Source organism: Gossypium arboreum, chromosome 5 (assembly GCF_025698485.1).
Source record: "Gossypium arboreum isolate Shixiya-1 chromosome 5, ASM2569848v2, whole genome shotgun sequence".
Taxonomy (NCBI): domain Eukaryota; kingdom Viridiplantae; phylum Streptophyta; class Magnoliopsida; order Malvales; family Malvaceae; genus Gossypium; species Gossypium arboreum.
The window spans coordinates 83,412,714-83,437,675 of record NC_069074.1 but is presented as its reverse complement, the minus strand read 5'-3'; the positions used below and the strand labels follow the sequence as shown (position 1 = coordinate 83,437,675).

Genomic DNA, 24,962 nt, shown 5'->3' with positions numbered 1-24,962 from the left:
AAATTTGCAATTTAGCCCAAAATACTCAAATTCATCAAAAATCCCCATACAAAATATAGTTGTCTATCATCAAGCTTTCATATTCATCAACTACCATTACAAAACTCACAAAATCAACAATGGCATAACTCAAAATCATCATCAAATTCTGAAATTGAGGCATGGGCTTGATAAAACACGAAGCAACGATATCAAAAACGTAAAAAATATCAAAAATCGATCAACTAACACACCTTAATCAAAGATAGCAATGGCCGAACCTAGCTAGCTTCTTTTTTTTCTTATTATTTGCTAATTTTGTGAAAAATAATGAACAAATGCATGGCCACCTTAATTATGTTTTATTATAATACATATTATTCATAATTTACCTTTTTAACCTTTATAAATTAATATGAAAACTTTATAATCAATGTCCATAACCATCCATGCTTATGTTCAATGGCTAAATTACAACATAAGGCCCCACATAATAAAAGCCATAGCAATATAGCACTTTAACAATTAACAAGTCACTTTTATATTTTACGCAATTAAGTCCTTTTTCACAAATAGACACTCAAACAAAAAATTTTCATACAAAAATTTCATATATCAATTCACATACTTTAAGCATAGAATATAATATTAAAATATTTTTCTGACTCGGATTCGTGGTCCCAAAACCACTGTTCCTACTAGGGCCTAAACTGGGCTGTTATAGTAACACTTCAAACCTGGCCTAGACGTTATGGCCGAATCTAGCAATGTCACATTGAATGGGGTTTGAAATCAAGATTAACATGTTAAAATAGTTTCAGTTAATTAGCTTTTATTTTATTCTGAAAAATGTGAACTAGCAGATTTTCCTTAAAACAAGTCTTTTAAGCAGAAGCTTTTGAAACCAATTGTAACATCCTGATTTTCGAGTTTTTCGCGATTCTTGATATTTTAAGTAAGTTTCTAAAATTTGGTATGTGATTATGGAATTCATAATTTGAGTATGTAAATGGGCTTATGGAAGGCCCGTGTGTTGGCCAAAACCTGGTAGAATTTTCAAAATTTGGACTTAAGAGTTAGGGGTTCTGGCTAGGTGACCTTATGTAAAGTTGTGGGAGAAGTGTATCACAAAAAGAGCTGTAGTAAAGTGGCAAGGGTGACACCATTAAACTCCTAAAGAGGTGGCGTGTGGAGCATAGGGGAGGACATGGGATCGATCCCCTGTGCTGGCAAATAAGGTTATTTATTTTTATAAGCAAGAAGGGTAAGTGATGGAACCTAGGTGGATTCTGTTGGAGGAGTTTGAATTAGTCAAGTGCATGGATTAAGGAGTGATAAGGGGAGAGATTTTAGGGATGATGGAGAGATAAGGGGGAGTGTATCTAGGAGAGATTTTAGGAGGTTTGAAATGGGGGAAGTGATGGCCGGCCAAGGGGGGAAGGTTAGTGTAAATTCGGCTATTGGGTTTTAGGGTGGCATTTTCCTCTTTTGTTTTCTTTCTTTCTTCCCACTTGTGCTGATTTTTCTTAAGCAATTCCTCTCTTTTCTCTTCCATTATTTCGTCCATAAACTCTTTACCCCCATTCTTCCTCTCTTTCATTTATAGTAAAAGCCGAACTCATCCTTCTTTTCATTACTAACCGAATAGCAACAAGCCAAATCTCGAAGGAGGCAAGGGAAGTCGATTTCTCCATAAAGGTATACACTTGTTCTTTTTTCTTTTAGCCGATTCATGTTATGTCAGAAGCCTTTCAACTCTTTTGTCAACATCCTTTTTGGTCCATAACCACTTCTTCTTCAGTGATCCAAAAGTCGAAAGCACAGCATCATTGGGTGACTTGGTGGCCGATTCTTAGGATCCTTGTGGTGCGATTTCTGCTAGTGTTTTGGAGCTGGGACTGCGTTGAATCGGAGTTGACACGGGATTGGAACCGTTTGGGTAGGTGAACCTTGGTAAGTGCTCGTAGCTTTAATCAATTCGGTATTATGGAGGTTAAGGAAAGCCGAAACCCCTCTAGTTTAGGGAGGTGGCCGAATATGGGTATAGGCTTTATGGGTTCTTCTTTTAATATTTTTATGGTTTCTATTGTGGAGCAGCAGCAAGGCGTGGTGTCGACTTGGATTAGCTTGGATCACCGGAGTGGTTAGATCTCGTCATAAATCTCAGCAAAAGAGGAATCGTGTAGGAGATCTCGTTGTGGAATATCGCAAAATAGGTGTGTAACGAACCCTCATTCATAGCTTAAAGCGATAAATGCCGAAAAGCTAAAATGCCAAAGTTTTGGCATTTCGAGGACTTGTGAGCAAGCGAACGCTCATTAGTTAGTTAGATTCATTGAGATGATGATTGGGAACATTGGAAACGGTAAGAGCGTGATTTTTTGCTTTCACGGTAAGTTAGGCCTCGAGGGGCTGAAGTAGGGCCCAATGGGCTTTCGGGCCTATTTGGGTAAAATTGGTGGAAAATGAAAACCTGTTAAATTTCGCATCGAGACTGATAAAACCGTTTTGGAATATAGGCTAAATGGGCCTAGATGACAAAATCGGCTATGTAGGGTCCATTAAGGGTTTTAGGCCCAATAACTCAATTTTGCTAAAAATGGGCCAGAATCACTGTTTGCACACATGAATTGTTAGTAACCGTTAATGAACATGGAAAACTCTAATTTTGGTAAAATTACAGAATTACCCTTATAATATGAAAATGACCATTATACCCCTAGGGTTTATATATGAATTTAATACATGGGATTTTGGTAAACATAGTATGTATGATATGCACATGACATGTATGATATGCACATGATATGTATGATATGCACATGATGTATTCGTAAATGCATTGGGTTAGGTTTTTATATGGATGGAGGAAGTGCAAAAGGGCTTATGCCCCAGTTATCAAAAGGGCTTTTGCCCCAGTTATCAAAAGGTCTTATGCCCCAGTTATCAAAAGGTCTTATGCCCCAGTTATCAAAAGGGCTTATGCCCCAGTTATTAAAAGGGCTTATGCCCCAGTTATTAAAAGGGCTTTTGCCTTAGTTATTAAAAGAGGCTAGGCCTCCAGCTATATGATAAAGCAGCTATGCTTCCAGTGGAGAGTTATGGTTGGGTGGGTTGAGTTATTCCCCACATGGTGTGTTGGTTGGTACGAGTGGAAAGTAGCAGATGGTGGGTTGAGTTGTAACATCCTGATTTTCGGGTTTTTCGCGATTCTTGATATTTTAAGTAAATTTCTAAAATTTGGTAGGTGATGATGGAATTCATAATTTGGGTGTGTAAATGGGCTTACGGAAGGCCCATGAGTTGGCCAAAACCCGGTGGAATTTTTAAATTTTGGACTTAGGAGTTAGGGGTTCTGGCTAGGTGCCCTTATATTAAGTTGTGGGTAAAGTGTATCACAAAAAGATCCTCCGCAAAGTGGCTAAGTGATGCCACTAGGGAGCTTTAAAGGTGGCGTGTAAGTGTTGGGCGAAGACACAGGATCGATTCCTGTGTTGGCAAATGGGAGTATTTATTTTGTGCGGGAAGGGTAAGTGTTGGAACTGAGTGGATTCGTAAGAGAGAGAGTTGGATCAAGTTAAATGCATAAATTAAGGAGGGATAAGGGAGAGATTTTAGGGATGTGATATGGAGATAGAGTTGGCCGAATAAGGGAGTTTGGAGAGGGATTTTTGAGAGGGTATTAGGTTAGTAATTTCGGCATTAGGGTAGTAGTTGTGCCGATTTTGCTCTTTGGTGTGGGGCCCATTGGGCTTTCGGGCCCATTTGGGTAAAAATTGGTAGAAAACGGAAATCTGTTATATGGCATGTTAAGATTGTTAAAACCGTTATGGAATATAGGCTAAATGGGCCTAGATGACGAAATTGGCTAAGTAGGGCCCATTAGGGGTTTTAGGCCCAATAACTCGATTTCGCTAAAAATGGGCCAGAATCACTATTTGCACCCATGAATTGTTAGTAATCGGTAATGAACATGGAAACCCTAATTTTTGGTAGAATTACAAGATTACCCTTATACCATGAAAATGACCGTTTTGCCCCTAGGTAAAAATGACCATTATACCCCTAGGGTTTATGTATGATTTTAATACATGGGATTTTGATAAATATGATATGTATGATATGCACATGAAATGTATGATATGCACATGATATGTATGATATGCACATGAGGTAATCATAAATGCATTGGGTTGGGTTTTATATGGATGGAGGAAGTGAAAAGGGCTTATGCCCGGTTATCGAAAGGGCTTATGCCCCGTTATTGAAAGGGCTTTGGCCCGATTATTAAAAGAGGCTAGGCCTCGGTTATATGATAAAGCACTATCTTGCCGATTGGAGAGTTTGGCGGGGTGGGTCGAGTTAATCCCACATGGTGTGTTGGTTGGTACGGGTGGAGAGTAGCGGATGGTGGGTTGAGTAGTCTCCCAAATGGGTTGCATTCTTTCATTGAAATTATATGTGACATTGAAATGGGCCTAAGGGCCATACTGTTTCTGATAAAGGCTTTGCCCAAGAATATGAAATATTAAAAGGCTTGACCCATATTATGAAATATGAAATATGAAAAGGCTTCGCCCAAGATTATGAAATATGAAATATGAAAAGACTACTGACCAAATGCATGATTGAGATTGGATTTGGGCTTAGACCCAATAGGCCGTTATTGTTTTGGGCTCGAAAGGGCTTGTTGCACATGAGTTTCCAAACTCACCCCTTCCTTAACCTTGCGGTGAGCCTTGATGTGGAGACTTGGTAGGAGAGGATTTGAGTGGCTACGGTGATCATCTTTGGGCTTTTAAATAAGTGATGGTTTTCAATTAATTTACTTTAATTACTATTTATTTTGGGTTGTAATAAGGCCAATTTTAACTTTCCTTTTATTTCTTTTGAATTATTTTAATTTTAATAACTTTAAAATTGGTTAATAATTATTCAGATGGGCTAGACTTAGGGCGTGTTTTCAAAGCGATACTTGTTTTCAAAATATCTCAACACCACGATTAATCGATTTATCAAAGACGCCCACTTAAACAAATTTAAACTCGATATAACAAAGTGTGGCTATGGTTGTGGGCATGTCTAGGATTGGTTCCAATCAAAGAGCTTGGTACTTAGCGACCTTCATGGCTCACCTCCTCTCTCTCGGATACCTACACGGTGCCCGGCTTCCATACACTTTGTTAACTCAACAAAATATATGTTTTTAAACACTAAAACGAAACTCAGATTTTCAACTCCAATGTGGCACGTCAGATTCGGCCATAACGTCTGGGCCGGGTTTGGGGTGTTACATTTAGTGGTATCAGAGCCAGGTTGCAACAACTCGGCTGGGGATCGGGTCCAAAAATGTTTTCAGAAACTTAGGCCTAAGAAGGGTATTTTTGGAAAATAGTTTTTGAAAAGTTCATTTTAAAGATGTTTGCGGAGAAATATAGGTAAAAAGGGTACCAATTTTTCTGTTTTAAATCAAGAGTTCAAAATAAAGGGAGTTTTCAAATCAAAGTTTTCGAATTTCTATTTTCGATAATCAAAAACATGTTTTTCTCTAAATGGATTGGAGAAAGAAGTGGCGCACTGAATCCCCGGCACCAAGTCTGTAAGTATATTTTCCTTACAATATATGATATTGATATGATATTATGAATAGTGCTGAGACCCTACTATGAGACTTTAGCTAGGGTAGAGTCAGTAAGCAGTAGGAATGCGATTGTAGCTAGGCTACGATGATCTGAAAAATCCTTGAAGCGCTATATCTACATAAGACATTTTCTTAATAAGCGGTGGAACGTTATACTAATTTCATAAAATTAAGTAAATTAGATAATTCGATATGAGTACTAGAGGAGCTCGTGGGCGAGGGCGCGGACGTGGTCGCGGAAGGGTGCAAGTGAATCTTCATCCTCGGGGCATAGGCCGGTGAGGAGCCACCGTGCCGCAAGCAACGGAGGCTGGTCTTATGATCAGTGCGGGGATGACGCTTTATCCCAAGCCATGTTAAGGGTTTTAGAAAGAGTGGCTGGAGCTAATCTTGAGGCGGTGAATAGGGGTCTATATCGGAGCGACTTGCCAACGGAGCAGAGGTATTTAGGGGTGTATCCGAGTGGCCCGAATGTGGCGTAATATTGGTGGAGGCAACAGAAGCGGATCATGGGCGACCTAGGCGCTCGGTGGAGCAAAAGGCGAGAGGAGCCGTGTCGCCGCTACGTGACGAGGCATACCGATGGTGGATCACCGTAAGGAGAGTACCCCAATTGAGCAAGTAACTTGGGAATTGTTCAAAGCGCCTTTAAAGGGAGGTATGTTGGAGCAAGCTATGTGGATGCTCGTCGAAAGGAATTCTTGAATCGACTCAAGGTGATAAGGCTGTAGCAGTATGAGGCTGAATTTTTGAGGTGAGTCGATATGCTAGTGGTATAGTGGCAACCGAATATGAGCACGATGTCCGCCGAGGATGGTCTCGCGATGAGCTTAGGATATTGATAGCTCCACGGAGGAGCGTGGTTTTCTTGCATTGGTAGAAAAGGCTAAGATAGCCGAGGAGGTGAAGTGAGTGAACAGCAGAATCGTGAGAAGGATCGACCCAGATTCAAGAGGGATTTCAAACCCTCGAGTGCCACGAATCGAAGTGTTAAAAGAGCAAGGATGGAGGAACCGATTCGAGCAGTTCCAGTAAATACTTATAGACCGCAGCTTGCGGGGACTGTGGTAGGGTGCATATGGGGAGTCTTTGAAGCGAATCTGGAGTATGTTTTCGATGTGGGTCAAAAGAGCATAAGTTCGAGAGTGTCCTCGGAGGACATTTCGAGAGCTAGCGGCAGAGCAAAGGGATGTCCAACCACGGCGAGGAGGACCACCACCATAGAGGGTCGAGGGCAAGGTAGAGGTGGCAATGGTAATGGGCGAGGGCGTGGGGCACTGGCGAGGTCTTGGACATCTTGAAGCTCGACAACCGGCGTTGGTTTATGCCGCACGACGTCGTGAGGAGGGTGGCGCTCGATGTTATAAGCTGATACGTTCTTCATTCATAGCATGCCTTACATCGCTTTGATTGATGTGGGTTCCACCCACTCGTATGTTGCTTGTGATGTATCGGGGCTTTGGATGTGCTTCCGAGAAGACGTGAGTGGGGTATCGATAATAAGTCCATTGGGACATTCGGTTAAGGTAGATAAAATTTTTAGGGCGATCAGATTAGTGACACAAGATAAAATCTTGAAGGAGATTTGATGGAGCCGCCATTTCGGGATTTTGATCTTATTCGGGAATGGATTGGTTAATTAAGCACAAGGCGACGTTGGATTGTGCGGCAAAGAGGATGGTACTAAGAACTACCGAAGATGAGGAGATAATGGTCATAGGGAGCGAAGGATTATTTATCCAATGTTGTTTGGCGTTAAGAGCCGAGAAGTTGATCCGGAAAGGTTGTGAGGCGACTTGGCCTTTGTGAGTCAAGCGGGATTTGAGGAGATAACGGTGGAGTCGGTTAGGACTATTAGGGAATTTCGGATGTATTCCGGATGAACTTCTGGATTACCCCGAATAGAGAAGTCGAGTTTGGAATCGACTTACTACCGAACGACTCCTGTGTCCATTGCGCCTTATCGGATGGCACCAAAGGAGTTGGTAGAATTGAAAGCTTCGATTCAAGAGCTGCTTTGGATAGAGGTTTATAAGACCAAGTGTTTCTCCGTGGGGTGCCGGTGCTGTTCAGTAAGAAGAAAGATGGGACTATCTGAATGTGTATTGACTATCGGCGGTTGAATAAGTGACTCTCAAGAACAAGTATCCGTTACCAAGAATCGATGATCTGTTCAACCAATTAAAAGGAGCCTCGGTGTTTTCTAAGATCGACCTTGATTGGATATCATCAATTAAGAGTTAAAGAGGGGATATTTATAAGGCGGCGTTCGGGACTCGTCACGGACATTACGAGTTTCGGTAATGCCATTTGGGTTGACTAATGCACCGCGGCATTCATGGATTTGATGAATCGGGTATTCGACCATACTTGGATTGGTTCGTAGTCGTTTTATTGATGATATCTTGGTGTATTTGGAAACGGAATAGAAGCATGATGAGCATCTTCGTGTAGTCTTGCAAGTGTTAAGGGAGAAGCAACTTTATGCAAAGTTTAGTAAGTGCGAGTTTTGGTGAAGGAAGTTACCTTCTTGGGGCATGTTGTGTCTCTTTGAAGGGATCAAGGTGGACCTCGAAAGATTGAAGCCATTTTGGAATGGAAGCCACCGAAGTCGTGAATGAAATTCAAAGTTTTACGGGTTGGCGGGTTATTATCGGAGATTCGTGGAAGGATTTTACGTGATGGCGACCGTTAATCTAAACTTATAAGGAAGGAGCACCTTTTGTTTGGACGGATAAGCGAAGAGGCTTTTGAGAAGTTGAAGAAGGTTTTGACTAAGCGCCAAGATTGATTCACCAGAGGTGGTAAGGATTACACTGTACAAATGATCGTCACATGTAGGTTGGAAATGCGTGTTGATGCAAGAGGGTAAAGTGGTCGCTTATGCTTCACGACGACTTAAGCCACATGAGGTGAACTACCCTACGCATGACTTGGAATTGGCAATGTAATCTTTGCGCTTAAGATATGGAGGCATTACGTATGGAGAGAAATGCATCATCTATACGGATCACAAGAGTCTTAAGTACTTGCGACTCAAAAGGAGTGAATCTTAGGCGTGAAGGTGGATAGAGTTGTTAAAGGACTATGACTGTTCGATTGAGTACCACCCATGTAAGGCGAATGTCGTGGCTGATGCGTTAAGTCAAAGGGCTATGGCGGAATTAAAAGCGATGTTTGCTCGTCTAAGTTTGTATGATGACGGGAGTTTGTTGGCGAGTTACTGGTGAGACCAACTTGGGTAGAACAGTTAAACAGCAGTTGGAGGATGAGTCGTTGGTTGCTCGGTTTTGGCAAGTTGAGAAGGAGAGAATCGACTTTGGGTTAAATAGTGAGGATTTCTTTGTTTTCGAGGAAGAATTTGTATGCCAAAAGACTCGACTTGAGATTGATGATTTTGAAAGAGGCACATAATGGACCTTGTGCTATGCATCCGGGAGGGAGTAAGTTGTATCGAGACTTGCGAGAGCAATATTGGTGGCCTGGGCTTAAGCGAAGTGACTGAATTTGTTGGGAGATGTTTGACATGTCAACAAGTGAAGGCCGAGCATCAACTACCTTCGGATTGTTACAGTAGGTAAAGATACCACTTTGGAAGTGGGAAAGGGTAACTATGGACTTTGTAAGTGGGTTGCCGTTGACACCTTCTAAGAAGGATTCGGTTTGGGTGATTATGGATAGACTCACGAAATCGCTCATTTCATACCGTCCGAACCGATTACTCACTTGAAGTTGGCCAGATTGTATGTGGCGGAAATAGTACGGTTGCATGGTGTGCCAGTATTGATAATTTCAAACCGAGACCCAAAGTTTACATCTCGGTTTTTGCAGAAGTTGCATGAGGCATTGGGAACGCGATTGGATTTCAATCGGCTTTTCACCCTCGATCGGATGGGCGATCGAGAGGGTTATTCAGATTTTAGAGGATATGTTGAGGGTTGTGCTATTGAGTTTAAAGGCAGCTGGGAGGACCATTTGCCCTTAGCGGAGTTCGCGTATAACAATAGTTACCAAGCAAGTATTCAGATGGCTCCATATGAGGCACTATATGGGCGAAGGTGTCGTTCGCCTACTTGTTGGGCAGAATTGGGGGAAAGGCAAATACTTGGACCAGAGTTGGTTGCAAATACTGAAGACAAGATTAAGGTAATCAGGAAGAGGTTAAAAGAGGCGGCGGATCGACAAAAGTCTTATGCCGATCTGAGCGTAAGGATATTGAATATCGGTAGGAGACATGGTCTTTTGAAAGTTTCGCCTTGGAAGAAGATCTTGAGATTTGGTAAGAAGGGTAAGTTGAGCCCACGGTTTATTGGACCTTATCGAATCATTAAGCGGATAGGGCGGTGGCTTATCAACTAGAGTTACCTCCGAATCGGATCGCATTCACAATGTCTTCCATGTGTCCATGCTAAGGCGATATCGTTCGACCCAACTCATATCGTGCGATTCACGAAATTGAGGTACGATCGGATTTGACCTTTGAAGAGGAACTGTACAAATACTTGATCGTGATGTCAAGGTGTTGAGAAGGAGGTCGATCCGTTGGTGAAGGTACTTTGGAGGAACCATGGCAAGGAAGAAGCTACTTGGGAGACCGAAGAGGCAATCGTCGTGATACCCTCAACTGTTTGGACGGAGTAAATTTCGAGGCGAAATTTCTTTAAGGAGGGTAGGGTTGTAACATCCCGATTTTCGGGTTTCAGCGATTCTTGATATTTTAAGTAAATTTCTAAAATTTGGTAGGTGATGATGGAATTCATATAAATTTCTAAAATTTGGTAGGTGATGATGGAATTCATAATTTGGGTGTGTAAATGGGCTTACGGAAGGCCCATGAGTTGGCCAAAACCGGTGGAATTTTTAAATTTTGGACTTAGGAGTTAGGGGTTACGGCTAGGTGCCCTTATATTAAGTTGTGGGTAAAGTGTATCACAAAAGATCCTCGGCAAAGTGGCTAAGTGGCGCCACTAGGGAGCTTTAAAGGTGGCGTGTAAGTGTTGGGGTAAGACACAGGATCGATTCCTGTGTTGGCAAATGGGAGTATTTATTTTTGTGCGGGAAGGGTAAGTGTTGGAACCCGAGTGGATTACGTAAGAGGAGAGAGTTGGATCAAGTTAAATGCATAAATTAAGGAGGGATAAGGGAGAGATTTTAGGGATGTGATATGGAGATAGAGTTGGCGAATAAGGGAGTTTGGAGAGGGATTTTGCAGAGGGTATTAGGTTAGTAATTTCGGCATTAGGGTAGTAGTTGTGCCGATTTTGCTCTTTGGTGTGTAGCTTTTTTCTCTTTCTTTTCCAGCGAATCTACCTCCCTTCTACTCAATTATCTTCCTTTTCTTTCTTTCAAATCAGCCCACTATTTCCTTTCATTCACCATTGTTTTCCTTATCTCTATTTTTTTAGAAGTCTTAAAAAGTGAATCGATGAAGATAGGGGTGCCCATTCTTTGTGACCAGCAACCTTTTCTTCCTTCTCAATAGTTGGCGTTCGATTCCCTTACCATTTAGACATCCAGATTCAAGAGGAGAAAGACTGTGGTAAGTGTTCAAACTCTAAATGATTTCTAGTGTAGCTTTGGTTAAAAGCCGAAACTCCAAGTTTAGGGAGATGGCCGAATATGGGCATAGACTCTATGGGGTCTTCTTTTAATATTTTTGGTTTATTTATTGAAGGAGCTGCAAGGTGTAGTGTCGATTTGGAGTAGCTTGGATCGCCGGAGTAGCTAGGCCTAGTCATCAATCGCGACAAAGGTAAGGTGCCTAAGGCCATTATGGATGGTGGCCGAATGTGTAAGTGTTAATATTGGAAAGTTCTTATTTTGGTTCAATTATTGCGAGCTGATCTAGTTAACAGTTGATTATAGGAGAAATCGCATAGGAGATCTCGTCAAGGAAAATCGCAAATCAGGTGTGTAACGAACCCTTTTTCATAGCTTAAAGCGATAAAATGCCGAAAAGCCAAAATGCCGAAATCTTGGCATTTCGAGGACTTGTGAGCAAGCGAATGCTCACTAGTTAGTTAGAATCGATGAGACAGTGATCGAAAACGATGGAAACGGTAAGAATGTGATTTTCGGCGTTCTTGGTAGGTTGGGCCTCGAGGGGCCGAAGTGGGGCCCATTGGGCTTTCGGGCCCATTTGGGTAAAAATTGGTAGAAAACGGAAATTTGTTATATGGCATGTTAAGACTGTTAAAACCGTTATGGAATATAGGCTAAATGGGCCTAGATGACGAAGTTGGCTAAGTAGGGCCCGTTAGGGGTTTTAGGCCCAATAACTCGATTTCGCTAAAAATGGGCCAGAATCACTATTTGCACCCATGAATTGTTAGTAATCAGTAATGAACATGGAAACCCTAATTTTTGGTAGAATTACAAGATTACCCTTATACCATGAAAATGACCGTTTTGCCCCTAGGTAAAAATGACCATTATACCCCTAGGGTTTATGTATGATTTTAATACATGGGATTTTGATAAATATGGTATGTATGATATGCACATGAAATGTATGATATGCACATGATATGTATGATATGCACATGAGGTAATCGTAAATGCATTGGGTTGGGTTTTTATATGGATGGAGAAAGTGAAAAAGGGCTTATGCCCCAGTTATCGAAAGGGCTTATGCCCCTGTTATTGAAAGGGCTTTGGCCCCAGTTATTAAAAGAGGCTAGGCCTCCAGTTATATGATAAAGCAACTATCTTGCCGATGGAGAGTTTGGCGGGTGGGTCGAGTTAATCCCACATGGTGTGTTGGTTGGTGCGGGTGGAGAGTAGCGGATGGTGGGTTGAGTAGTCTCCCCAAATAGGTTGCATTCTTTCATTGAAATTATATGTGACATTGAAATGGGCCTAATGGGCATATCGTTTCTGATAAAGGCTTGACCCGAGAATATGAAATATTAAAAGGCTTGACCCAAGATTATGAAATATGAAATATGAAAAGGCTTGCCCAAGATTATGAAATATGAAATATGAAAAGGCTCTGACAAGTGCATGATTGAGATTGGATTTTAACGTAACATCCCGATTTTCGGGTTTATTCGCGATTTTCAATATTTTGTAAAGATTTTTAAAATTTTGTATTTGGATGTGGAATTAGTATTTTGAGTAGGTAAATGGGCTTATAGAAGGCCCATGAGTTGGCCAAAACCAGTTGAATTTTTGGAATTTTAGACTTAGGAGTTAGGGGTTACGGCTAAGTGGCCTTAAGTGGAGTGATGGGTAAATTGCATCACAAAAGAGCCTTGGTTAAGTGGCAAGGGTGACGCCACTAGGCTCCTAGAAAAGTGGCGTGTGGAGCTTTGGGAAGGCAAGGGATCGATTCCTGTGTTGGCAAATAGATGCAATTATTTTTTAGTGCGGGAGGGGTAAGTGTTGGAGTTGGTGGATTACGCTAAAGGAGAGTTGGATCGGTTTAAATGCTTGGATTAAGGAGGGATAAGGGAGAGATTTAAGGGATTTGGATGAGGCTAGAGTTGGCGAATTATGGAAATTGAAGAGGAAAAATCGGCGGGGGCTATGTTGTTAGTATTTGGCACTTAGGGTATTGAGTGGTGCCATTTTTCTTACGCTTTAACACCGTAGGTTGTTTTTCCTCTCTTTTTCCTCTCTAGCCGAAACTACCACCTCCCTATTCCTCTTCTTCTATTTTTCTTTCTTCTTCTTCAAAACTATTCATCATACCTGCTATTCATCAATACTTTTGCCGAATCCATAAAAGCCGAAATCCTGTGATCATTGCTTGTGCCGATTTCTTCAAAGCCAGGTTCTCCTATGTTCTTTTGTTTTTATTAATTTGCAATTATCTTTTCTTAATCCTAGATCTCTGACCGCAATTCTACTTCAAGGTTGTAGCCCCACATTATCATCTTCTTCATTACACAAAAGCCGAAAAACCATAGATTTGGGGGCTTATAGCTGAAACTTCAAGACTTTGGGGAATCGAGTTCTACCGTCGTTTGATAGATAAATCTACACTAGATTGCGTGGAAATCAAGTGGGAGTAAGGGAGTCTTCTTAAGCGTTGAATCTAAGGCGTGGTTCATTGGAGCAATCGGATTCGGAGCTAACTATCGATTTTGGCAAAAAGGACATCGAAAGGGATCTCAGAAGCAGTCGTCGCGAATCAGGTGTGTACCGAACACCCTTTCTTAATTCAATTCGGCAAAAGCCGAAATGCCGAAATTTCGGCATTTCATGGTCATATAAGTATGTGAATGCTCTCAAGTCATAGAGGAATTGTTAGATCTGGCACCGCAAGGTAGTAAGCACGTTCGCGTGATGCTTTAGCGTATTTCGGAAAAAGGGCTTGATGGGCCAAAAGCTGGGCCCAATGGGCTTACTGGACCAATATGGGTAAGAGATGGGCAAATTAGCACATTAGGTAGATGGTGGAATCAAATTGCATAAAGCGATAAAATTACTGAATTAGCTTGTGCAAGAGTGTAGATCACGAAATTACCCTAAAGAGCAAAATTACCGAGATTACCCCTAAAGAGCAAAATTACCGATATACCCCTAGGGTTTTAAATTGGTGAACGCATGATTGATCAATGTTGTATTTTACATGATATGCTTTTATTAATATCTGTTGCATGGGGTTGGGGTATTAATGGAGGAAATCTTGAAAGTGGTTCATCCACGTCTTGGAGGCTTTGCCTCAATCGACCGAAATTTGAGCGGCGTTCTTTGCAACTGTGTGTGTGTAGAAATTTGGGTGGGTTGAGATATTCCCACATGGTGTGTAGGGCTGGTGATGCAGGCGGTGTAGCTATTGGTGGGTTGAGTAGTCTCCCAGGATGGGCTTGCATTCATTATTTGTTGATACTCATATTCTTGAAGCGGGCCTATGGGCCACTTTGTTATGTAAAAGGGCTAAGGCCTTGCTATGTGATACGAAAGGGCTTGACCTCTTGTGTCTTGTTATCTGAATAGGGCTTAGGCCCAATGGGCTCGAGTGAATTGGGCTTTGGATGGGTTTCTGATACACCTGAGTTTTCCAAACTCACCCCTTCCTCTTCCCTCCTTGCGGTGAGCCCTAGTTGGTGGACTTGGAGTGGGCGGGATTCAGAGTGGCTATGAAGATGGATTGCCAATTTTAAATAAGTTTAGCATTTAATTTGGATTATTTTATTTTATTATGTTTAAAGTTGTAATAAGGCCGCTCTTTTTAATTATTTTTATTTTGGGGATTATTAAACTGGTTAGCACTAGGGTTCGTTTTATAAAAACTACTTGATTTTTTAAAAGATCACGATGACGCATAAAGTTTCCATAAAGTAAATGTTTTTCCAAGGAAATAAATATTTTAAACAAACGTTTTCAACTTAAACATTTTCTTAAGACGGACATAATCAAGCGATTTTCTCAAAATTATACGAGATGTTAGAGTGTGGCAATGGTGGTGTGCATGTCTAGGATTGGATCCGGAAGAGCTTGGTACTTAAGCGGTCCGACGGACTCACCTCCTCTTTTTACGGTTTCCTACGGTGCCTGACTTCTATTCACTTTAACCTACCTTTAAAAGTGTCTTTTACAACACCAACTCACTTTTCCAAACTAAGTAATGGAATGTTTTGAACGCATCAATGTGGCGATCGATCCGGTCATAACGTCCGGCCGGGTTTGGGGTGTTACATTTAGTGGTATCGAGCTGGTTGCAACAACTCGGTGTGGATCGGTCCGAAAATCTTTTCAAAAACTTGGGCCTAAGAAGGGTATTTTTAGAAATGGTAAGTTTTTGAAGATGTTCAAGTTTTTTCTATTTGTTAAGCGGGGTTAAATCAATAGTTTTAAAATAAAAGTGTTTTCAAATAAAATCTTTTTATTTTGGTAAACAAAAACATGGTATTTGAAATTTTAAATAGTGATAAATGAGTGGCACATGAATCCCCGCACCAAGTCTGTAAGTATCTTTACGCTCTATATATATCTTGTACTATCTTGTAAATAATCGTAGATAATCTTGAGCCTTAGAGATAGAGCTATTGATGATGTAGTATTAGGACTACAAGATGGAACCATAGCTAAATTATGATTCTGTGAAATAACTTTAAAACTTTATCATTCATAAGACATTCGGTATTAAGCAGTGAAACCAAGAAACTAATGTCATAAAATTCGTGTCAGATAAATCGTTATGAGTACAAGGGCTACTCGAGGAAGAGGCCATGGTCGAGGCCGAGGTAGCACTCAAGTCTGGATCGGCGTCATCGAACACGTGCCGGTGGCGGGTACGTCCACCACCGATTAATGAAAATGGTCCATATGACCGGCTGCAGGGATGACGCTTTGTCTCGTGCCATGTTGAGGGTTTTGGAAAGGGTGGCGGAGCTAACGTCAGACCCATGAATATGGGGTCCATTTGAACGACTTGCCAACGAATTTGAGATTTTTAGGCGTGTCTGGGTGGCCCCAAATGTGGGTAATCTTGGTTGGAAGCCACAAAGCGGATCATGGACGACTGGACCGCTCGGGAGAGCGAAGTTGAAAGGGCGATGTCATTCTTTGCGGGATGAAGCGTGTCGATGGTGGATTCTTGTGAGAGAAGGTACCCCGGTGAGAGGGTAACATGGGAGCTGTTCAAGCAGGACCTTTAAGGCGAAATATGTTGGAGCTAGCTATGTAGATGCACGCAGAAAGGAGTTCTGAATCGACTCGTGGAAATAAGACCATTCTTGAATATGAGGCGGAGTTTCTACGATTGAGTCGGTATGCTAATGGCATCGTTTCCACTTGAATATGAGTATGCGTCACGTTTGAGGATGGCCTTAGAGATGAGTTAAGGGTGCTCATAGCTCCAGAGGGAGCGAGATTTCATTGATCTTGGTAGAGAAGGCTAAGATAGCCGAGGAAGTGAAGCAAACCGAACGGAGGAATCGTGATAAGGACGGAATCGGTTCGGGAGGGATCTTTGGACCGGTGTGTCTTTGAATCGAAATGTTAAGAGAGCTAGGATGGGGAACCGGTTCGGCGGTTTGGTGAACAGGTAGACCGCAAGCTTGTGGAGATTGCGGCAGAATGCATCAAGGAGAGTGCTAGAAGCGTTCAGGGGCTTGTTTTCATTGTGGGTCTAAGGAGCATAGGATTAAGGATTGTCCTAGGAGGGCCACTCCGGCTCAAGTGGCGAACAAGGGGTTGAGCGACCGCTCAACTCTGTGAGGGATGGACCACCGCGCCAAGAGGTCATGGACAAGGTCGCGGAGGTAATGGCGTGGACGTGGGGCACCCGGCAGGGTATTGGTAACGCGGATGCTCGTCGGCCAGACTTTGGTGTATCTTGCTTTCGTCATGCGAGGAGGGTGGCCTTTTGATGTCATAACTGCACGTTTTTATCTATGGTGTACCTTATATCGCTCGATTGATGTGGGATCAACCCATTCGTATGTGGCATATAACATTTACGGGGCTTTGGGAGTGCACTTCGAGGAGGCTGTATGTGGGGTGTCTGTGATAAGTCCTTTAGGTCATTCGGTTAAGGTAGAGAAACTCTTCAAGGAGGTGCCTCGGAGATTCAAGGCAAGGTTTTCGTGGGATTTGATGGAGTTACCATTTGAAGAATTCGATCGATCCTAGGGATGGATTGGTTGACCAAGCATAAGGCAACTTTGGATTGTGCAACTAAGAGGATGGTGTTAAGAAGCATCAATGATGAGCAGTTATGATCATTGGAGAACGAAGGATTACTTATCCAATGTAGTATCGGCGTTGAGGGTGAAACCGATGCGCAAGGGATGCGAGGCATATCGGCTTTGGTAAGTCAAGTGGCGAGGATCATTGTGGAGACCATCGAAGCTGTTAGGGAATTGCAGGATGTTTTCCGGAAGAGCTTCTGGATTACCTCCCAATCGGAAGTTGAGTTTGGAATCGATTTGTTACCGAGGGACGACTCAGGTCTCTATTGCACCCTATAGGATGGCACGAAGGAGTTGGTGGAATCAAGGCTCAAATTCAAGAGCTATTAGATAGAGGCTTCATTAGGCCTAGTGTGTCTCCTTGGGGAGCACCGGTCCTGTTGTAAAGAAGAAGGACGGAACGATGCGCATGTGCATCGATTATCGCCGATTGAACAAAGCGGCGATTAAGAATAAGTATCCACTACCAAGGATTGATGACCTGTTCGATCAATTTAGGGAGCTTCGGTATTCTCCAAAATCGATCTTCGTTCTGGATACCATCAGCTAAGGGTAAAAGAAGGGGATATTCATAAGACAAACATTTGAACTCGATATGGACATTATGAGTTTGTGGTCATGCCGTTTGGGCTAACGAACGCACTGCAGCTTTTATGGATCGATGAATCGAGTATTCCAACCTTACTTGGATCGGTTTGTAGTCGTCTTTATCGACGATATCTTGGTATACTCAAACGGAGGCGAAGCATGATGAGCATCTCCGTATTGTCTTTGCAAGTGTTAAGGAGAAGGAGCTCTATGCGAAATTTAGCAAGTGTGAATTACGGTTGAAAGAGGTAACCTTCCTAGGGTATGTGGTCTCTGTAGGGGATTAAGGTGGATCCTCGTAAAATTGAAGCTATTCGGAATGGAAGCCACCTAGGTCGATGTCGAAATTCGGAGTTTCCTAGGGTTGGCGGTTATTACTGAGAAGGTTTGTGGAGGGTTTCTCGGTAATGGCGGCGCCTTGACAAAACTCATAAGGAAAGGAGTACCATTTATGCGGACCGAGAAACAAAAAAAGCTTTTGATCGGTTGAAAAGGTATTGACCGAAGCGCCGGTGTTGATTCAACGGTATGCGGGAAGGACTTCACCATATATAGCGATGCGTCGCATGTGGGGTTAGGTTGCGTACTGATGCAAGAGGGCAAGGTGGTCACTTATGCATCACGATAGCTTAAGGCCCATGAGGTGAATTACCCTACGCATGATTTGGAGCTAGCAGCGGTGATTTTTGCGTTAAAAATTTGGAGACATTACTTATATGGGGAGAAGTGCATCATATACACAGATCATAAGAGCTTAAAGTATTTGTTGACTCAGAAGGAGTTGAACCTTAGGCAACGAAGGTGGGTGGAGTTGCTTAAAGACTACGACTGTTCGATAGAGTACCACCCAGAAAGGCTAATGTGGTGGCGGATGCATTGAGTCGAAGGGTTGTTACGGATTTGAGAGCCTTGTTCGCACGATTAAGTCTATTCGATGATAGAAGCTTGTTGGCGAGCGCAAGTAAGGCCTACTTGGACCGAACAGATTAAGGAAAAACAGTTGAAGGGCGATTCATTAGCTCTTGGTTCCGACAAGTTAAGAGTGGTGAGAACGAGGATTTTGGGTTGAGCAGTGAAGGAGTTACGTGTTTTTGTGGAAGGGTTTGTATTCCAAAGGATCTGAATTGAGGCGATTAATTCTAAAAGAGGCTCATGGTGGACTCGTGCCATGCATCCCTGGAGGGAATAAGTTATACCGAGACTTGCGAGAGGTGTCTTGGTGGCGGATTAAAACGAGAGGTGACTGAATTTGTTGGGAAATGTCGGCGTGCAAGGAGTTAAGGTGAGCACCAACTGCCGTCGGGATTACTACAACCAAGTGAAAATTCCACTATGGAAGTGGGAAAGAGTAACAATGGACTTTGTGAGTGGGTTACCTTTGACACCCACCAAGAAAGATTCGGTGTGGGTAGTTGTGGATAGGTTAACAAAATCTGCTCATTTCATACTGTTCGCACCGACTACTCACTACAAAAGTTGGCTAAGCTATATGTGGCGGAGGTAGTGCGTTGCATGGGGTGCCGGTGTCAATAATCTCGATCGAGACCCTAGGTTTACGTCTCGGTTTTGGCGGAAGTTGCAAGAAGCGTTAGGAACACGATTGGATTTTAGCACGCTTTTCACCCACGCATGATGGACAATCGAGAAAGGGTTATTCGAGTTCGGAAGATATGTTGAGAGGTTGTATCATCAATTTTGTAGAAGTTGGGAGGACTACTTACCATTGGCGGAGTTTGCGTACAATAACAGACTATCAAGCAAGTATTCAGATGGCACCATATGAAGCGCTTTATGGGCAAAGATGTCGACGCCGACGTGTTGGACGAGTTGGGTGAACGACGAGTGCTTGGACCGAATTGGTGGCGGAATCGAAAGCAAGGTTAAGGCGATAAGGGGTCGGTTAAAGGAGGCGTCCGATAGAGCGTAAGTCGTATGCGGATTTGAAGCGCAAAGAGATTGAGTTATTTGTGGGGATATGGTTTTCTTGAAGGTATCCCTTGGAAGAAAATTTTGAGATTTGGTAAGAAGGGTAAGTCGAGCCCACGGTTTATTGGGCCTTACCGAGTTGTTAAGCGGGTTGGACGGTGGCTTATCAGCTAGAGTTGCCACCGAATCGCATCGTATCCACAACATTTTCATGTATCCATGTTGAGGCGGTATCGATCGACCCAACTCATATCATACCGATTCTTTGAAATTGAAGTCTGACCAGATTTAACCTTCAAGAGGAAACGTGCAAATACTTGATCGTGACGTCAAGATGTTGAGAAGGAAATCAATTCCACTAGTGAAAGTACTTTGGAGAAACCATGGCAAGGAGGAAGCTACCGGGAGATCGAGGAGGCTATGCAAAGCAACAATACCCTCAACTGTTACGATAAGGTAAAATTTCGAGGTCGAAATTTCTTTAAGGAGGTAGAGTTGTAACATCCGATTTTCGGGTTTATTCGCGATTTTCAATATTTTGTAAAGATTTTTAAAATTTTGTATTTGGATGTGGAATTAGTATTTTGAGTAGGTAAATGGGCTTATAGAAGGCCCATGAGTTGGCCAAAACCAGTTGAATTTTTGGAATTTATGACTTAGGAGTTAGGGGTTCGGCTAAGTGGCCTTAAGTGGAGTGATGGGTAAATTGCATCACAAAAGAGCCTTGGTTAAGTGGCAAGGGTGGCGCCACTAGGCTCCTAGAAAAGTGGCGTGTGGAGCTTTGGGAAGGCAAGGGATCGATTCCTGTGTTGGCAAATAGATGCATTTATTTTTTAGTGCGGGAGGGTAAGTGTTGGAGTTCGGTGGATTTTGCTAAAGGAGAGTTGGATCGGTTTAAATGCTTGGATTAAGGAGGGATAAGGGAGAGATTTAAGGGATTTGGATGAGGCTAGGAGTTGGCGAATTATGGGAATTGAAGAGGAAAAATCGACAGGGGCTATGTTGTTAGTATTTGGCACTTAGGGTATTGAGTGGTGCCGTTTTCTTCGCTTTAACACCTTAGGGTTGTTTTTCCTCTCTTTTTCCTCTCTAGCCTAAACTACCACCTCCCTATTCCTCTTCTTCTATTTTTTCTTTCTTCTTCTTCAAAACTATTCATCATACCTGCTATTCATCAATACTTTTGCGAATCCATAAAAGCGAAATCCTGTGATCATTGCTTGTGCCGATTTCTTCAAAGCCGTGTTCTCCTATGTTCTTTTGTTTTTATTAATTTGCAATTATCTTTTCTTAATCCTAGATCTCTGACCGCAATTCTACTTCAAGGTTGTAGCCCCACATTATCATCTTCTTCATCACACAAAAGTCGAAAAACCATAGATTTGGGGGCTTATAGCCGAAACTTCAAGACTTTGGGGAATCGAGTTCACCGTCGTTTGATAGATAAATCTACACTAGATTGCGTGGAAATCAAGTGGGAGTAAGGAGTCTTCTTAGCGTTGAATCTAAGGCGTGGTTCATTGGAGCAATCGGATTCGGAGCTAACTATCGATTTTGGCAAAAATGACATCGAAAGGGATCTCAGAAGCGGTCGTCATGAATCGGTGTGTCTAGAACACCCTTTCTTAGTTCAATTAAGAAAAGCGAAATGCCGAAATTCCGGCATTTCATGGTCATGTAAGTATGTGAATGCTCTCAAGTCATAGAGGAATTGTTAGATCCGCACCGCAAGGTAGTAAGCACGTTCAGCGTGATGCTTTAGCGTATTTCGGAAAAAGGGGCTTGATGGGCCAAAAGCGGGCCCAATGGGCTTACGGACCAATATGGGTAAGAGATGGGCAAATTAGCTCGTTAGGTAGATGGTGGAATCAAATTGCATAAAAGCGATAAAATTACTGAATTAGCTTGTGCGATGGCGAGATCACGAAATTACCCTAAAGAGCAAAATTACCAAATTACCCTAAAGAGCAAAATTACCGATATACCCTAGGGTTTTAAATTGGTGAACGCATGATTGATCAATGTTGTATTTTACATGATATGCTTTTATTAATATCTGTTGCATGGGGTTGGGGTATTAATGGAGGAAATCTGAAAGTGGTTCATCCACGTCTTGGAGGCTTTGCCTCAATCGATGAAATTTGTGCGCGTTGTCGCAACTGTGTGTGTGTGAAATTTGGGTGGGTTGAGATATTCCCACATGGTGTGTAGGGCTGATGCAGGCGGTGTAGCTGTTGGTGGGTTGAGTAGTCTCCCGGATGGGCTTGCATTCATTATTTCATTGATACTCATGTTCTTGAAGCGGGCCTATGGGCCCCTTTGTTATGTAAAAGGGGCTAAGGCCTTGCTCATCAGATTCGAAAAGGGCTTGACCTCTCGTGTCTTGTTATCTGAATAGGGCTTAGGCCCAATGGGCTCGAGTGAATTGGGCTTTGGATGGGTTTCAGATACACTGAGTTTTCCAAACTCACCCCTTCCTCTTCCCTCCTTGCGGTGAGCCCTAGTTGGTGGACTTGGAGTAGGCGGGATTCAGAGTGGCTATGAAGATGGATTGCCAATTTTAAATAAGTTTAGCATTTAATTTGGATTATTTTATTTTATTATGTTTAAAGTTGTAATAAGGCCGCTCTTTTTAATTATTTTTATTTTGGGGATTATTAAACCTGGTTAGCACTAGGGTTCGTTTTATAAAAACTACTTGATTTTTAAAAGATCACGATGACGCGCAATGTTTCCATAAAGTAAATGTTTTTCCAAGGAAATAAATATTTTAAACAAACGTTTTCAACTTAAACATTTTCTTAAGACGGACATAATCAAACGATTTTCTCAAAATTATACGAGATGTTAGAGTGTGGCAATGGTGGTGTGCATGTCTAGGATTGGATCCAGAAGAGCTTGGTACTTAAGCGGTCAAGCGGACTCACCTCCTCTTTTTACGGTTTCCTACCGGTGCATGCTTCTATTCACTTTAACCTACCTTTAAAAGTGTCTTTTACAACACCAACTCAGATTTTCTAAACTAAGTAATACGGAATGTTTTGAACGCATCAATGTGGCGCATCAGATCCAGTCATAACGTCCAGGCCGGGTTTAGGGTGTTACATGGGCTTAGACCCAATAAGCCGTTATTTTTTTGGGCTCTGAAAGGGGCTTGTTGCACACTTAGTTTCCAAACTCACCCCCCTTCCTTAACCTTGCAGGTGAGCCTTGATGTGGGGACTTGGGCCGGAGAGGATTCAGAGTGGCCACGGTGATCATCTTTGGGCTTTTAAATAAGTGATGGTTTTCATTTAATTTACTTTAATTACTATTTATTTTTGGGTTGTAATAAGGCCAATTTTAACTTTCCTTTTATTTCTTTTCGGAATTATTTTAATTTTAATAACTTTAAAAATTGGTTAATAATTATTCAGATGGGCTAGACTTAGGACGTGTTTTCAAAGCGATACTTGTTTTCAAAATATCTCAACACCACGATTAATTGATTTATCAAAGACGTCCACTTAAACAAATTTAAACTCGATATAACAAAGTGTGGCTATGGTTGTGGGCATGTCTAGGATTGGTTCCAATCAAAGAGCTTGGTACTTAGCGACCTTCATGGCTCACCTCCTCATCTCGGATACCTACACGGTGCCCGCTTCCATACACTTTGTTAACTCAACAAAATATATGTTTTTTAAACACTAAAACGAAACTCAGATTTTCAACTCTAATGTGGCACGTCAGATTCGGCCATAACGTCTGGGCCGGGTTTGGGGTGTTACATGAGTAGTCTCCCCAAATGGGCTTGCATTCATTTGTTTTTATTGACGATACATGTGATATTGAAATGGGTCTATGGGCCATACCGTTTATAGTGAAAAGGCTTTGGCCTAGTTTTATGATTTATGAAAAGGCTACGGCCCAGTATATACATATTAAGATTAGACTTGGGCTAAGGCTCAACAGGCTGATATTGATTTGGGCTCTGAAAAAGGCTTGTTGCACATTGAGTTTCCAAACTCACCCCCTTTCCTTAACCTTGCAGGTGAGCCTTGATGTGGGGACTTGGAGCCGGAGGGGATTCAGAGTGGCCGCGGTGATCACCTTTGGGATTTTAACTAAGCATTGGTTTTCTTTAAATTTCCTTTAATTATTATTTATTCTTGGGTTGTAATAAGGCCATTTTACCTGTTCTTTTATTTCTTTTCGGGATTATTTTATTTTTAATAATTTTAAAACTGGTTGATAATTATTCAAATGGGCTAGACTTAGGACGTGATTTCAAAACGATACTTGATTTCAAAATATCACGACACCATGATTATTCGATTTATCAAAGAGGTCCACTTAAACAAATATTAAACTCGATATAACAAAGTGTGGCAATGGGTGTGGGCATGTCTAGGATTGGATCCAACTAAAGAGCTTGGTACTTAAGCAGCCTTCATGGCTCACCTCCTCTGTCTCGGATACCTACCTGGTGCCTAGCTTCCATTCACTTTGTTAACTTAACAAGATATATGGTTTTTAACTTAACAAGATATATGGTTTTTAAGACACTAAAATGGAACATGGGTTTTCAACTCCAATGTGGCACGTCAAATTCGGCCATAACGTCTGGGCCGGGTTTGGGGTGTTACACCAATTATTTTACGAAAAAGAAAATCTTAGTTTTTAGCAAAATCGTGTTTTGTAGAGTTGCAAAACAAAAAAAAAGTCCATAAAAATAGTATAAAATCCCAAATTTAAACCAAACGGTCCAAAGTCCCAACATTACAATAATAAATACCCAAAATAATATAAAAACAAAAGCTATAATAAAGCAGTTCAATAATGGTGGTCACCGTCGAGCCCTCCGCTACACCGATTCTCCTAAGTCTGGGGATTACCTGTACAGATTAAACAGAAAAAGGGGTGAGTTTTTGCAAATTCAGTGTGTAGTCCCCACAAAAAACTTACATACAGATACACATCAGGAAATAATCAATTGTAGTTTGGGGCCTGAGCCCATTACAGATTCAGTTTGGGTCTTGGCCCATTTGAATATAGTCTCAGATAATTTAGGGTCTTGGCCTATCTCAGATACAATATGCAATAGCAGGAAGTCAGAATCCTACCCACCAACCTCTACACACCATCTCCGTCCATCCCTACACACCATGTGGGGATTAAATCAAACCACCCATCCCAACACACCA

The 24,962-nt window shown here is 42.0% G+C and overlaps 1 long non-coding RNA gene across 1 annotated transcript; it reads left to right on the top strand.

Annotated features, from left to right (window-relative positions):
- The first annotated feature begins 22,982 nt into the window (after nt 1–22,982).
- LOC128292752 (uncharacterized) lies at nt 22,983–24,013 on the top strand. The gene is made up of 2 exons (XR_008282660.1): nt 22,983–23,029; nt 23,810–24,013. It is a non-coding gene; the product is annotated as an uncharacterized LOC128292752 (long non-coding RNA).
- The last annotated feature ends 949 nt before the right edge of the window (nt 24,014–24,962 follow it).